Below are 17,212 nucleotides of genomic sequence, written 5' to 3' on the forward strand. Positions count from 1 at the left end.
GTCAGAATCTGAACTCTGAAAGGGGCATGACTTAACATGATTAAATGATTACACTTGGGCTCCTATCTTCTTTTAAAGCGTACCTGGCCTTGTATTTGGATTCCTTCTGTCTCTTGAGGATGGAAGCAGAGCGCCGAGCCTTGATACCAGCAGCTTGCAGTAAGTCTCTTCTGGTCTGCTATAGAACATTGGAGGACCAAATTCAATAAACCAAAAACTACAAAGTCCTACTTTGGTGACGGATATGAAAGTTAGGTCTTTAGCCTTGCACGCCACAAAAATCTCAACACATTCAATCGCATACATGACCTTTAGACCACAATTTTGCATTTGCTTTCTAGTGCTCACAATGCAGTTTCCAACTCCACATAGAATCTCCACTCTTATAGGCTACATTTTTTGGCATATCCTAGATACAGTGACATTTACATAGAGGTAAGACTTGAGAAAAGCTCAGTTCATGCAGGTAGGAAACAAAGCTCATGCCTGAGTGGTTTGCTTTTTAGTTCACAGCCACAGTTATTCCCAAAGCCTCAGTTCCATTCTCAACTGAGCTTTGCAAAGGCATTGATGCTTCAACACACTGGATCTGTCCTTTTCACTCTCAACAGGAATTCTCTTTAACAGTCATAGGAACATAAAGCTAGCATCCCATAGACATTTTCCCTAGTTTCTTTGGCCACATGCTGCTCCATAATTCATGGAAGCCAGCCATGTGTACCATATTCAGCCAGGACATGTGATTCTTGCCAGAATGCCAAGGGTTAAGGTCATAGAAGATTTGGTTCAGTGCTTTAGCATTTCCCTCTTCATATTTAGTTACTGAGTTTAGCATGAACCTCCTCGACAGGCTTTTAGAAAGAAGATACAGGTGAAAGCCCAATGCTTCCAGTACTAATCATTTGTTTATATACCTCTCTGCCCAAAGTGTTAATCCAGACAACTATGATGAGTAAAGGATACACCAGCCTCCACCATAGACAAGACTAAATGACTGGGGAGGTAAAAAGAGAGACAACAAACCAACATAGAAAAAAAAAAAATTAACAAGACAGCATAAGAGTGTAGCCTCAGAGAATTAACAGAGAGAAAGGCTGATATCTCTGAGACTGGTCAAAAAAAAGTTGGGGAGGTCCAAAGAAAGTATAGGTTGAAATGAGGGTTGTTTAGTTAGTGGTATGGGGAGAAAAGGAGTGTTCCATGGAGCATCATGGGCTTCAAGGTTGCATAGTTCAAGTTCTGGCTAAGCCACCTCCTAGCTATGTCATTTCTAATAAATTGCTTAACCTCCCTAAGTTTCAATGTCTTAATCCGTAATAACATTGAGATTATAATACCTATTGCATAGTGTAGGTGTGAGAAATAAAAAGGATGATACATAAATATTAGCTAAAATCACATAAATGTTACCAAAGCAGGGATGATTAACATCTAAGCAGGAGCAGCGTGTTGCCCTAATGCAATCAGAGGCTATAACACTGAGATACGACCTTAAAAATTTATGATGAGGTCAGTTAAGAGGGAGCCTCAGATACCCAGCCAAAGATTTTGGGTTTGAAGTAGAGATTCACCAAGATTAACAATTATGCAGACAATATAATAAAACACATGTTTTTGAAGGTTGGGCTGGAAGAATGAACAATGGTAGCCAGCCTTTTATGAGTACTTACTATTTATCTGACACTGTGTTAAGTGCTTTAAGCATCATCTCCTTTAATGACACCACAGAGGAAGAGTAGTAAATAGCTGATTCAGAGAAAGTTGAGAAGCAATGAGAGGAATACAGTGGCGATAGGATGAGAAGCTTGAGTGGTATGGTGGCTGTGTATAAAGAGAGATGGAAAAATATGGTAGATCCTGGGAATGGAGACAAAAGAGAGGGAAGAGTCACATGTGATTGACACCATAAAGACAGACAGTATGATTCTTCAATTAAGTTGAAAAGTCATAGAAAGCAGAAGTTGTGCCTAAGAGAAGTTCCAACTCACAATTCTCTTTTCTTGTCAACCTTGATTTAGTTCTTCTGTCCCTCTACCCTAGTTTTTCATGCATCTTTTTGCATGGCTGATGGAAGGAATTCAGTTGAATTGCTTTTTTTTTTTTTTTTTTTGACAATGTGCTTGTACTTCAAGGCTTTTTACTTTTTTTTCAGTTAATTTCCTCCACTCACCCTAAATATTAATGTACTTGAACTTTTGATTTTTCAATTTTTACCATATCTTCAGATACTAATTTTATAAAGTACACGTGAAAACTCCAAAGAGGCAATATGCTACAGAATTTATGTGGGACCTATTGGAAAAACAATTAAACTAAGATCATTCCCAACTTCTCAGAATGAAAAATAATTTTAAAATGACACAACAGTTTAGAAAGAGAGTGGGGAAAAAAAAGGTTTCTAAGCTGAGAGACATTCTGGGTTTCTCAATCAACAATAATTCTTTTACAGAAAATTACAAAGTGCTGAAAATAGAGGTTTGTTCCTGGATATGTGACAGACCCTTTCTAAGTGACAAGATGGGTCATAATTTTAATGAACATTGTGACACACTCATCAATTATCCTTGGATGTGAATGCGACCATGTGAGTGTGCAAAAGCTGGAGAGTAGGTAATTTTAGCCAGAGTATCCCTACACATCTGTCAATGGTTGTCAAATTCTAAATGACCCAAACTGAATAAAATTAATTTTATATTTAAAAAGAACCTCACCTGTATATTCAAAACATCATGAGCCTAGAAAAATACAAAGAAAATTACAGAGGAATATACAGTAAAAGATGGCATTTAAGTACAGTAAGGGAGAAAGACAGGGAAAAAAAATATCTTGGAACTCAGAGCTACAGAAGTTAAACCTATCAATGGAAGCTTGTGTTGTCATGGAAACTTGATACAATTGAGGAGCCAGGAAAGCCATTGCTTAGCTATATCATCACATAAAAAGGTACAGATGCTATTCAGATCAATCAGAATTGTCTGGGCAGAAGATGCCAAGAAAACAGTAACTGAGTTAGTGATGAGTCTAAAAAACTACACATAAAAGATCTCAATAATGAAGGTAAGGAAAAGAATTCAGGCAGTCCCAAATAGGAACAAAAGAGAAAAAGGAAAAAAAAAAAAAAAAAAACAACAACAAACCCTTTAGGCATGTGTTGAGTTGAATACAGAAAAAAAAAGATACAAAAAAAGTGTAATCAGGATCTGCTAGTTGTTCTAATAAAATTAAGGATAACGGTTAAGTGGTATAGAAAAGGAGAAAAATTATAAAACAAGAGCATGCTTTCATTATACTATTAATCACACTATAATGTATTAACTGCTAATATATTTGCCTCCCTATAGATTATGAGCTTCTTTTAAAAAGCCTGGCTGTGTTTATCATTACCACCCCCCACTCCCAGTTCCTAATTGGCCCAGCATAGTGTAGCCATTCGACCAATATTTGGTAAATGGTACTAGTTGCTAGAATTTATTTAGAAATGAACTATATATTACTGTTACTGTAGCAAGTCGTATTAGTTTGCAATGGCTGCCATAACCAAATAGTACAGACTGGGTGGCTTAAACAATAGAAATTTACTCCCTCACAGTTCTGGAGCCTAGAAGTCCAAGATCAAGGTGTTAGCAAATTCGATGTCTTCTGAGGCCTCTCTCCTTGGCTTGCAGGTGGCTGCCTCTTACTGTGTCCTCATATGGCCCTTTTTCTGTGGGTGTCTCTTCTTATAAGGACACTAGTCATATAAGGTCTTTATTTTAACTTAATTGCCTCTTTAAAAACTTTATCTGCAAATATGATTATGCTCTGAGGTTCTGTGGGTTGAGACATCAACATACAAATTTTAGGGGAACGCAATCTGGTCCATAACACAAATATATAGCTTATTTCATTCAACTGTCACAATAATATCAGTAACCTAAAGATTCTATGGGACTCCTTCTTTCTATGGATGAGATTGAGCTTCAGGGAAAAGGGCAGTTTGTGTCTTAAAAGGCTCATTTTGTGTCTTAGAAGCTCCAAACACATTGCCTAAGAATTGTTCCCTCAGGTAAATTCTTCTAGTCTCTTGTAGGTGAAAGACTAGAAATCAAGGGCTTCTGAGAGAGAAACAAGAACACATTGAAGCCAGCCTCATGTAGTAGAAAGCACGATATGAAAATCTGTACAAAGATTGTACTTTTACTCTACAAGCCTATATTCCATGGTGGTTAAAACATGCTTTGTTGTTGTTTTTGCTTGCTTACTGGGGTGATCACTTTATATTATATAAATGTCTAATCACTATGTTGTACACCTAAAATTAATATATTGTATGTGAATTATAATTTAAATTTTTTTTTTAAAAGGGACATTATTTTAAAAATTCCAATGCGATCAATCCACTTGTTTCTCCTACTAAGGAAATAGTGGATTTTTCCATTGCTAGAGATTTAGGGGTCCTCCAGGAAATCAGACCACTCTAACTGATCAGAGTTCCTTGGGAATAGATATGCCCTCTTTACAAGTGAGACAGTTTGTAATACTGGTAAATTCTAGCCATTTCTAAAAAATGATCTTGGTACCTCGCAATTCATGGTACTTAATGAAGTGCAGTGAGGCTCTGTATAAAGAGTCTTGCCATGGAGCAGGTTATGTTACAGACAGTGCCACACAAGGCAATACTTGAAGATACTTAGAGAGTAGTGATTTGGATAGATGGAAACAAAAAGGAAGGTGCCTCGGGGAAATGGGGAAGCTTTCAAGGTAATTCTGTAAACTCCAATATTTCTATGTTCCAGACCATGTGCCACACTCTGGCCTTGGTGCTAACATAAATAATGCGCAGTCACTCTCTGAGAAGTGCTCGGGGCTAGAATCAAGCTTTTCCCCCTTGCTTTTATTTCAGATAAAATTTTGATCACGAATATAGTGGCATATATTATAAACTCAGAAAATCAAAATAGTTTAACTAGTGCAATCATGAGAATCTGTTTTTCTCCCTATTTATGGTTCTGCTTTATAGTTTTTCAATTAATATTGGTCATCTTAGATAGTTAAAAGGAATTACTGAAGTCCCATCAAATGATTCCATTCTTCATTTATGAGTTACATAAGAAATATATGTGTGTATATACAAATATATACAAGTGCTTCTATACATTGTATATAAGCCAATTTTTTTTAAGATTATAAAATTTTTGAAGAGTTCAGATCTTATGGTTAAGTAATAGAGGGGAGAAAAGGGGCTTTTGGGTGGGGGGAGGAGATTTTCCTCATTTGAGAAGAGAAAGAGAGGACAATGCATGCCTCAGGAGAGGGAAGCTCTCCGGTGCAGAGACTCTTCTGTCTGCAGGTTCAGCGTTGGCTTCAATAGGGCTCAAGCCCTGCAAATGACAAATAAAACTCCAGCAATTAAATAATTATAGAGAAAAGGCAAATTGCTAGACATCAACAGACACCAAATCAGAATAAAAACTGCTTTCACTAAAATTATGAAGTACATCCTGTTTCTTGTCATCATGTCCCAGCTGAGAGAAGAGACTAACCAATCTCGAGAAAAAGCTAAATGAATAACACTCATGGCGGTCAGGCCTGGAGAGGGAGTCTTAAGAAGAAGCAAAAAATCTACTTCATGGAGAAATTAAAGCTCTTCTTTACAGACTCTGAAGAGAAACTATTAATGTTTTTTTCTCTTTCTGACATACTCTTTCTCTTCTCAAGAGTTCATTTCAATCCTTACTGCTACTGTCATCATTTTTGTCCTTTGCCAAGAAAGCTGGATGGTTTGAAAGCCATTTGGGACTGAAGTTAAAGATCTCTTTTATTCCAAGTTTTTCTCACTTGTCTCATGTTGTATTTTCTTTTTAGAAAGGTGTAGGTGGTGAACATAATAATAAAATGAATGAGGGTTATTACAGTTATGCTTTTAATTTTCAATGAATATCAATTTTTAAAGGGTAGAGTCGCATTTCTCAAGTGTAAAAATTAGACTGCTGGCATTAGAATCGACTGAGGATTCTTTTGTATAATAGCTATAGTGAGAGACAATTTACATATCATACCTGTTTAAAGTGTACAATTCAATGGTTTTTAGCATATTCATGGAGTTACACAACCATCAACACAATCGATTTTAGAATATTTGCATCAATTCCAAAAGAAACTCCTTGTCCATTAGGAGTCACTCTCCATTTCCCTCCTACCTCCTCAGCTCAGGCAACAACGAATTTACCTTCTGTATCTATGGATTTGCTTATTTGAGACTCTTTACATAAATGGAATCATAAAATATGTGATATTTTTTGAGTTCTTTCACTTAGCATAATATTTTCAAGGTTTATCTATGTTATAGTATGTATCAGTAATGTATTTTTTATTACCAAATAACCTTTCATTGTTTTTATCTACCATATTTTTCAGTCCATTTTTGACAGACATTTGGGTTGTTTTCACTTAGAGGCTACTATAAATAATGCTGCCATGAACATTTGTGAATAAGATTTTTTTGTAGACATGTTTTCAGTTCTCTTGGGTATATACCTAGGACTGAAATTGCTGGCTCATTTGGTAACTTTATGTTTCACCCTTTGAGGAACTTCTGGACTGTTTCCAAAGTGGCTACACCATTTTACATTCCCACCAGCACTGTGTGAAGATTCTAATTCCTCCACATCTTTGTCAACTCATTACTACCTATCTTTTTTAATATAACTAGGCTAGTGGGTGTGAAGAGGTATCTCATTGTTTGTTTGTTTGTTTTTATGGTGATATTGGTTAATGAGATTCAGAAAGTTTCACTGTACACTTTAACAGTAAGGAATATATATATTTACACTGTGTGTTCATCTCCCATGGTTAGATTTTTTTCCGTCACCATATATTTGACACCTTTTACCCCCTCCTACCTCTTCCCTCTCCCCTCCCCCTCTACTCTCTGGTAAGCAACAGTCTATTGTCCATGTTCATGAGTCTCTGTTTGTTTGTCCTGTTCATTTGTTGTTTTTAGGTTTATATCCCACATATTAGTGATATCATGTGGTTTTCAACTTTTTCCGTCTGGCTTATTTCACTTAGCATGATTATCTTGAGGTCCATCCATGTTCTCGCAAATGGCAGAATTTCATCTCTTCTTATGGCTGAGTAATATTCCATTGTATAGATGTACCACAGTTCTTTAGCCAATCATCTATCGAGGGACACTTCAGTTGCTTCCATGTCCTGGCCACTGTGAATAATGCGGCTCTTCATTGTGGTTTTGATTTACACTTTCCTGATGGTTGGAATTAGAATCTATGAGTCTGAATTTTACTGAGACTCATATATCAGTTATTTGTTCATGCATAACAGATATTTATCATCTCTCACAGTTCCTGTGGATCAAATATCTCTGAGAAGCTTCATTGAGTATTTCTGGTTTGGTATGTCAGAAAGTTCATTTGGATATCTGCCGGAGCTGCAGAATTTGAAGCCTTGACTTAGACCGGAAGATCTACTTCCATGGTTTGCTTCATGGGCATGCAATTGCTTCAGTCACACAGGGCACCCCACTTTGAAGGGTTTCATGTCCTTGGTTTAATGCCCTTCTGTTGCTGTCTTGAAACTTGTAATGATTTATCTTGGAATTTGTGTTTTGTAAGTAAAGTCCAAAGGGACAAAGGAGCATGTGTGAGCAGAGCAGATTTGTGCAATATGTGTGTCTGTGTTGCTTAGGGCTTCATTTTCATATGATGATTGCAATATCCATGAGCATAGAATTCCATTGGACCCATGATGTGTGGAAGTTCAATGAGATTGAAAGTAAGTAAAGGTAAACATGTTATATTTATGATTGCATAAATGAGGGTACTGACAGTCCAGAGAGGCAACACTTTTGTTAGAATTAGAATTTGTTATGAATACAGTAAAGACTGTTTGGCCTTAGAAGAGGAGGAGGAAAAGGAAGGAGGGATCAAGCTGGTGAGATGACCAAAGGTGTGTAGGACACAATGGCTTCCCTCCATGTTTCCTTTCAAATCTCTAGGAAAGCTACAAAACCCAACAGATGTTTGTGGAAGTGAGTCTTTTTTTTATAAAAACCAGTGAAAGGGTTAAGTTTGGAGCATGGGTAGATTGAGGGGGGGAGGAGGGAATAGACACAGTGCAATGAGCATAGGTAATATAGGATAAAGGAGATCACAAAAAATATCATGGGAGAAGACACTGGACTATCTATCACTGGCCATGGAATAAAGGGATTTGAGTTTGAATTAACTTTGAGATCTTCAAGGATCATAGAAACTGCAGTCTACTTTTTGGTTTTACTTATAATTCTACATGCTATACATAATGTATAGCCTCTTGATTCCAAATAAGCAATGCTATTTATTTATCTCCTATATTTAGACATCCTTGTGATCATACTTTTGTGAGACATATATCCCCGTATCTTTTAGGGCATATGGTCATGATGCTCATTTTCCAGGTAGGAAGAATTAGAACATTCCATACTCTGAATTAAATGTGTCATCTTGCTTGAGTGTCCACAAAGTCTTAAGTTTTGGTTGCTATTTAGGATAGATTTGGGCCAGGGATCACAATGCTGAGCCTAACTGAAATCCATTTATCTCTCGACCTCAGTGTTAGTTAAACTGAAGGGACAAAGCAAAGGAGGAAGGTCTTGCTACGGCTGTGGGAGACCTGCTGAGGACTAATGTTAGTATTTGAGCAATATAAGGCAAAGGAGAAGAGGGAATGTAATGTTCTAGTCTCTAGGTGCAATTGCTGCTGAGTCCTGGCATGGCTTGCCCTGCAGCTCACCATCATTCACTAACTGGCAGGATTTCCTAGTTGTGCTGGCTCTATTGAAAACCCTCTGCAGGTGTAAAACTGCTTGTCAAAGCAGTGATTCCAACAATGCAGTGGCTATTCAGCTTGCATGGACTTTATGCTTGACAGATGGATGCCTTACACAGTCAGGCCAGTAAGCACAGGGTTCAATGAGGCAAAGGATCTCACCTCCTTTCAGTAGATCTTATTTTGACAAGCCCCAGGTCTGCTGTTTCAAATGGCCAGCAGAAAGAAAACTATACCATAGGTCTACACCAGAAGTTTTCCTTCTTATACACAAATTGAAAGAGTAAATTGCTTAAAGAAAAAAAGTTCTTATAATTTATTTTATATTTCAAAATCAGTGGATTTTTTTTGTTAGGAAGGTATATATATTATTATTTTAACCTGTGTTACATCAAGATGGCTATACATTTGGCTTTATTCATATGTTTAATTTAATTACATATGTTTTTTGACCCGAAGACCCATAGAACTCAACAAGTACTTTGGCTTCCAGACTCACTTACCCAATTGTTTACTCAACCCTTCAGTTTGGATGCCTAATGTCATCTCAAACTAAACACATCTAAAAACCAAACTCTTAATTTCCCGTACACTCTTGTCCCACCCATCCGGCCAAACCTGTCTTTATCTCATTAAATGGTACCTCCATTCATTCTGTCTCTCAGGTGATCAACCCTTGTACTCTGCACTTAACCAAACTTTTGTCTGAAAGGATCCCTGCCAAGATAACCACATGCCTCATTCCTTTAGGCCACTAATGTCTCTGGTCAAACGTCACCTTATCGGGCTTTCTGTGCCCACCTTATGTCCCCTACCTTGTCATTCTCCTCTCACCTATATTATTTTTCATAACATTATCACCATATGAGAAGTTATATATTCGTTTATTTATTTCTCTCCTGTCTTCTCTTACTAAAATGTAAGTTAAGGATAGGACATTGTTTTGCTCATTATTGCACGCATGGCACAGGAAAGTAATTACACATAGTAGGTGCTCAATAAATATTTGTTGAATGAGTTAATAAACAAATAAGTAAAATAATTTTTTTGAGTGTAGCTCCAAAAGATGATTATCTAGGGCTTAGTGTTAAGTTCCAGACAAACTGAAGTTGTGCTTTGAGGAGACACAAAATACAATTCAATGGGAATTTCTTTAGAGTACTTATGTGATGGTTTCTTGGGGCATTTTCTCTCTGGCAATTCTCAAATCTAAATAGAAAAATTAATGTGCAATTACTTAAGAAACACTTATTGAGCATTTGAGGAACACAAATGTAATGCAGGTGCAGTTCTTTCTTTCAAGGACATTTCAATCTTATGCATCACTACAACACTAATTCATGATAGTAAAAAATTCTCAAATATCTTATTCCTCCATTTAAAAAAAACAAATTACAGTTGAGTAATTACTTTGTTATATTAAAAAATGGAACTCGTATCATAAATAATTCAAACAGTACAGAAAGATATGAAAAAGCAACAAATCTCCTCACATATTAACACCAGAAATAACCAGTGTTACTGGATGAACATCTACATAGATAGAAGAAATCATAGAAGTTATATAGAAACAGAGAAAAAAGTCAGTTGCTAAAAATGGGCCAGTGCTCTACATGATGTTTTAAAAATGAAAAGTGATTAATTTTCTTGATTTAACAATAAAAAAATAAAACAGAAGGAATTGTTAATTTTTACAAAAATCTTTCTTTGCTACTCAAAGTATTGATTTCTACAATATCCTTTAAAGTAAGAAATTTGCACATGAAGACCATTAAGATATCAGTGTGTGTGTGTGTGTGTGTGTGTGTGCGCGCGCGCGTGCATGTGCGTGTGCGTGTGCATGCGTGCGTCGCTCGTTCAGCTGTTGACAGCATCACCAGATGCCTTGCTGGGAAAGAGGGGGAGCAGCAGTGCTGCTATCCTCTTCTCTCTCCTACTGTTTGTTGTTTTGTTGTTTTTTTATTTTCAATGTTTTTCTTAATCAGAGTTTGTAACTGTTGCTTTGTTTTGTGACCACAGTCCACTTAGTTTTTATTTTTGGTTTTATATTAAGATGGATCCAGTGCTATTTACAATGACTTCCCAATAGCTGGGCACTTCACTGCAGCTCTAGTTGGCTGGATTTTGGCATCGAGTAGCTTTTTTTCCTTCCCAAGAAAGGCTCATGGGTGCTCTTTTCAGATTTTTTTCATATTTGAGAATGCATTTTGTCTTTAAAGTTGAGTGGCAACTTGACTGGGCCAAACTTTTCTTTCTCAAAAATCTGTGTGGATATTGCTACATTGTCTGTGATACTGAATTCTGCTGTGAGATGTCAAAGGACATCTTGATATTTCCCTCTTTTGTTCCTTCAGAATATATATATATATATATATTACTTTTACTAGACTTTATTTTTCAGAGAAGTTTTAGGTTCACAACAAAATAGGGCAGAAAGTACAGAGTTTGTTTATTTCACCCTGTCCCCCCCCCACACACACATATAGCTCCCCCATTATCAACAACCCTCACCAGAGTGGTACATTTGTTACAACCAATGATCTACACTGACGCAGTATTATCAACCAAAGTCCACAGTTTACATTAGGGTTCACTCTTTGTATCGTACATTCTATGGGTTTGAACAAGTGTATAATGGCATGTATCCACTATTACAATTTTGGAATATATGTGTGTGTATAACTATATATAGTCATAGAATAGTTTCACTATCCTAAAAAGCCTCTGTGCTCTGCCTATTCATTCTTCTCTTCCCCCCAGGCCCTAGGAATCACTGATCTTTTCACTGTTTCCATAGTTTTGCCTTTTCCAGAATATCTTGTAGTTGGTATTATACAGTATGTAGCCTTTTCAGATTCACTTCTTTCATTTAGTCACATAAATTTAAGATTCTTCCATGTCCTTTCATTACTTGATAGAGTATTTTTTTTAGTGCTGAATATCTTTATTTTATAAGAAAAAAAATATGATCAGAAGCATAGGAAGGTTATTATTCCATGTGTCTTTTATTCTTGGTGTAGGTATGACCTTTACATTTTACTACTCTTTCATTATTGACACATGGAAACAGTAATAAAATAAACTCCTCTAAATTTTCCATCTCACGAATGATTATAATTTTTCCATGATCATTGAATTTACCAATATTCTTCTTCTCTTCTGTCATAGTCCATTGTCTATCTTATAAAGATAAACACTATCTTGAATTTTGTGTATATTATTTGCTTTGTACAGAGTTTTATCATATATCTGTAAATATTTTCCTCTGAACTATATATTGTTTAGTTTTGTGTGTTTTGTGGTTTTACAAAAATGAATACATATAGTTTTCTAAAACTTGTTTTTTTTCACTCACTGTTAAGTTTTTAAGATTCATCCATCTCGTTGCATAATACTCCATTGTGTGGATGTGACTTAATTCCATTCTGTAGATGTGCACTTGGGATGTTCCCAGTTTGTCCTGTTATAAACAGTGCTGCTATGAGCACTCTTTTATGTGGTGCACACATCCAAGTGTTTCTCTGAGGGACAGACCTAGGAGTGTAATTGCTAGATTTCAGGTCACATAAACATTTGTTTTACAAGATTATACCAAATTGCTTTGCAAAGGATTCTTACTAACTTACATTCCCATCAACAGTATATAAAGTATATATCTATCCATATTCTTGCCAATACTTGCTATTTCAAACTTCTTACTTTTTGTCAATTTAGCAGATAGAAAGTAGCACTTTATTGTGTCATAAGTTTGCATTTTCCTGATTACTAATAAGGCCATTCAGATTTCTTCTTCTAGGAAATAACTGTCCATGCCATTTGCCCATTTCTCTATTCAGTTGTTTTCTTTCTTTTTTAAAAAAATGTGTAGTTCCTTATATATATTGGTTATATTCACTGCAAATATATACTCACCCCATATTTTAGTATTTTCATTTTTTTATTGTACTGTTTGAAATACTGAAGGTCTTTATTTTAATATACTCATACTCATCAATTTTCTCCTTATTCCAAAGTCAAAAAGATGTTCTCTATTTTCTTCAAATGCTTTAAAGTTTACCCTTCACATATAAGTCTTTAATCCATCTGAAAATGATGTTGTATATGGTATGAGGTCAGGATACAATTTTATTCTTTCCCACATAGATATTTGACCATGTCTCAGCAACATGGTCAAATAGTATCTCTGAATATATCAAATATTGATAAATATGTGTCTGTTTCTAGGTTTTCTCTTCTGTTTGCAACAGAGGCTACACTAATACCACACACTCATAATTAGTAAAGCTTTATAATAAGTATAGATGTGGGGTGGGGCAAATTCCCCTAACTTATTACCTATTTTTGGCTTTTTGTTCTTTGATACACATTTTAAAAACTTTTCAAGTGTCTCTAAAAGTTAATAGAATTTCAGAGGTTGTTTTGTTTGCTTTTGTTTTTTACTAGAATGCAATGAATCTATAGATCAGATTGGGAAGAACTCAAATCTTTATAATATTGGATCTTTCTCTCTGCATAACTGAGAAATTTCACAGTCTAAGTCTTCTCTTCTTAAATGTCTTTCTATAAAGTTTTATAATTTCTCCAAACAGGTTCTTCATGATTTTATTAGAGTTATTTCCAAGGATCTTATGTTTTTTTCATTGCTGTTTTAAATATCATATCGTTTTTAAAATAACAATATATAGCTGATACTTAAAAATGCAATTAATGTTTGTATGTTGATCTTATATACAGCCATTTTGTTTTACTTTTATATTATTGTAATAATTAAATCATCGATCTGCAAATAATGAGCATTTTATTATTCCCTCCCTAATCTTTATGCCTTTAATTTTTATTTCTTGTCTTATGGAACTTAACAAGGGCCCTCAATAAATGTTGAAAGCATGCAATGATAGCAAGCATCCTTGTCTAGGTCTTAATTTTAAAGGGATACTTCTAATATTTCTCTATTAAAAAATGAAGTTTTCTCTAAGTATTTTTAAATAATCTTTATCAGGATAGAAGTATTTTCTTATGTTCCTAGATTGCTAATATATTTTTAACCTGGATAGGTATATTTTATCAGATGATTTTTCTGTTTCTAAGGAATAGTATATGGCTTTTCTTCTTTAATTAATGTGGTGAATTATAATTTTTCTGATATGATACCACTCTTGGCATTCATGACATAAACTCAGTTATATCTGCGATGTAATAGCTTCTTTATGTGCTGTTTTTAACTTGGTAATACTTCGTTTAGGCTTTTTATCTTTATTTTTACACATACACACAAATATATGCATATAACAACCTACTGGTTTGTGTTTTACAGTTAGTATAAATTGTTAGTTGACTATAGGATTTGCATGGTGACAAATACTTAATGCCACTCAATGGATACCTTTGATATTGATAATGAAAGTAATAGAATGTACAGAGTATCTTTCTATATTAGAAAAAGGTCACTTTAATGCTATGGTTTAGAAGATAAAATAAAGTCCTCTCTGATTAGAGAGTCCCTCACAGACCCTGTACTAGAGCAAGTCCACATGTCTCCAAATAATATCTATATAGCCATTGAAGAATAAAAATATTTTCACAGTAGGATAATATTTCCAAGTTTCTGAAATATCATAGAGAAAATTATTTGTGGGAATAGAATGTCCTTGTTCACAGATCAGAATTTCTTAGCTTTAAATAGAATATCCTGTCTCTCCAAGAATACATTTCACTGAAAGTGCCTAATGCTGCAGTGGAAATTCAAAGGGACAAGATAATTGATGGTTCCCTCAATTCAGTGTGTCATTTGTTACTACAGTAATTACAGTTGCTGTCCTCATATTCCTTGCCTTTCACCTTGCCTCAAACATTAGAATTCAAGTTTGTTTTTCAAACCGATTTCATGTGTGAACAACAACAAGAACTATCTCATTTTAAGGTCTTGGTTATAGCACTTACTATAATACTGGTCTATATTTTTCTTTGATTTAATTATTATTTCATGACAATATTACTGTTCTATCTATCATCACTGTTTGTATTATGTTGTGATATTCCTTTATGACTTGCTTTCACATACCAAAGGGTATGAAATGAATCATTTCTGCCATGATCAAAATAGAAGGGGAGCTGGGCAGCAGAAACTTGTCTCTGGCTGTTCCTTTGGTGAAATGGCCTAAACCTGGAGATATCACTGAACATGGAGAACATAATGAAAGCCATTTAAATTTTAGTACTGAAACAAAGGCTAAGAAACAAAAGGAAAGCCTTCAAGTGAGATATAATGTAAGGGTCATTTTGTTCACGTCTAAGTATATGACATGTGAAGGGACATGGCACATTGCAGCATTTGTCCTGATTGACTGTCATAGGTAATTTATTTTTAAGAGTCTTACACTGTATTTATCTAAGTATGTGATTCACTATGTAGTAACTCCAGTTTTGGATGCTAATAATCCACATTTCTGTCACTAACCTATTTTATTAGTCATTTATCTAACACATTCATTTCTACCTGACTGAAGGGGAAAACAATGAAACTTATTCCAGGGAATTGCAAGTAAAAAAAAAATTTTTTTTTTTAATAAAATTGTTTAAAAATATAAAAGGCAGCTTTTGGCATCCAACATAAAGCTCCCCAAATGATCATTCACTTTAGAGAATCAACTAATATTGAAGTAGCTTCTTTTACTTTCTGCCCTTTCGGAATAGCTTTGGGGTATTAATAAACTTTCATGAATAGTCCAGTACACATAGCAAAGGAAAGGACTTTCAAAGCAGTCCACACATTTTAATTAACATTGGCCTTCTAACTCTATAAGAAGCAATAGAATTTTAAGTGAAACTTTATTGGTTTGTTCGGTGTGCCATACAACTCCCTTGGATTTTAATGAAATATTAGAGCTGATAAAACAGTGAAAAGCATTTGACCTAGAAAGAATATTGAAAAGTCCAACTTTATATCTCTTATTAGTAATATGCCTATAGGCACCTATGTTTTCCACTGAGGATTATTACAAAGGCCAGGGAGAAAACTCCTGATAGCATGACACTAGGATAGTGCCACTCCCAGGCAGATGGGAAAGTGAGGAAAATATCCCAAATTAACTGAATTAGAATCTGAAGTTACTGAATGATCCCAGAATAGATTAAGATTACTTTTTCCTCATAATCAGACATAATAAAGTTGAAAATAGAAATTAAGTTGAGTTATAGAAAAATAAAAACATTATTTCATTTTTCACATATAAGTGACCAAAAAAAATTAATACCCACTATATTTTTCTTTTGACTTGTATTTTTGTTATCTATTGCTACATAACAATTACCCTTCAACTATAAGCATTTATTTCACACAGTTTCAGGATCAGGAATTTTGGGGTGGCTTAGCTGAGTGCTGGACAGTTCTGGATCAAGGTGTGTCTGGTCAGGCATCTGCGATAGGGTGATTGAGACAGCAGTCATCTGAAAGATTAACTGGAGTTGGAGGCTCTGATTCTAAGATGGCTCAGTCACTGAGAAGTTGAGGCCTATTGCCAAGAGGCCTCAGTTCCTTCTCACACATACTTGTTCATAAAGCTGTTGGAGTGTTTTCAGGACATGGTGGCTGACTTCCTCTCGAGTGAATAATTCCAGAGAGCAGAAAGTGGAAGCCACATATCTTTTGTTATCTACCCTCAGAAGTCACACACTATCATTTCTACAAATATCATATTGGTTAACAACTGGTCAAACCTACTTAATGGGGGAGGTGAGGATCACTGGAGAATCTTTCAGAGGGCACTAACACAATGTGCAAACTAGAACTACATATTGTTTAGAAGGCATTTCAACAGTAACTATGAACACGGAAACGACATTTCAAATAATGTATGTTCAGATGGGCATATCTCTGAAAACTCAGTTTTATAATGTTTTCTTGTTGGCATAACGTCATCTGATAAAAGCAAGAGGGTTTTCCATGGTACATAGCTCCTTCTTTCCACCTACAGTATAGTGCAAATGTTAACAGTCCATACATAATGCTAAAGTACAGATTCCTTGTTAAAAGTCACATGGTATATTAGAGAGAAACAAGGCTCCTGGTGAAGTTATTTCATACACATGAAACATTTTCTCTACATTTTGTTGTTACCACAAATAATGGGCAATAAAAAAGGAAAGATGAAAACAAATATCTGAGTAAAAGGAAGATATACAGTGGTTCCAACTCAGCATTATAAAATATAGAATTATTTTTCCAAGTAAAGTAAGTGGTGAAAGGAAGATAAGGGAAGAGAAATAAAACAAAGATGGACCACCAATAGGGCCTTCTAGCTCACTCCCATAATGTTACAAATGAGGAAACAAAGGCCTAGCAAATTTAACTGATTTATTCAAAACTACGCAGTAGATTAATCACTTATATGTTCAGAGGTGATTT

General features: G+C 35.1%; 1 long non-coding RNA gene across 1 annotated transcript in view; it reads right to left on the reverse strand.

Annotated features, from left to right (window-relative positions):
* Window positions 1-17,212, reverse strand: part of LOC107501190 — a 105,850-nt gene that overhangs the window by 6,817 nt on the left and 81,821 nt on the right. Inside the window, exon 6 of the long non-coding RNA XR_001594701.2 lies at window positions 84-178. This is a non-coding gene — a long non-coding RNA (uncharacterized LOC107501190). The remainder of the gene's footprint in view (window positions 1-83; window positions 179-17,212) is intronic.

The sequence above is a fragment of the Rousettus aegyptiacus genome, unplaced genomic scaffold, assembly GCF_014176215.1.
Source record: "Rousettus aegyptiacus isolate mRouAeg1 unplaced genomic scaffold, mRouAeg1.p scaffold_m13_p_3, whole genome shotgun sequence".
NCBI lineage: Eukaryota > Metazoa > Chordata > Mammalia > Chiroptera > Pteropodidae > Rousettus > Rousettus aegyptiacus.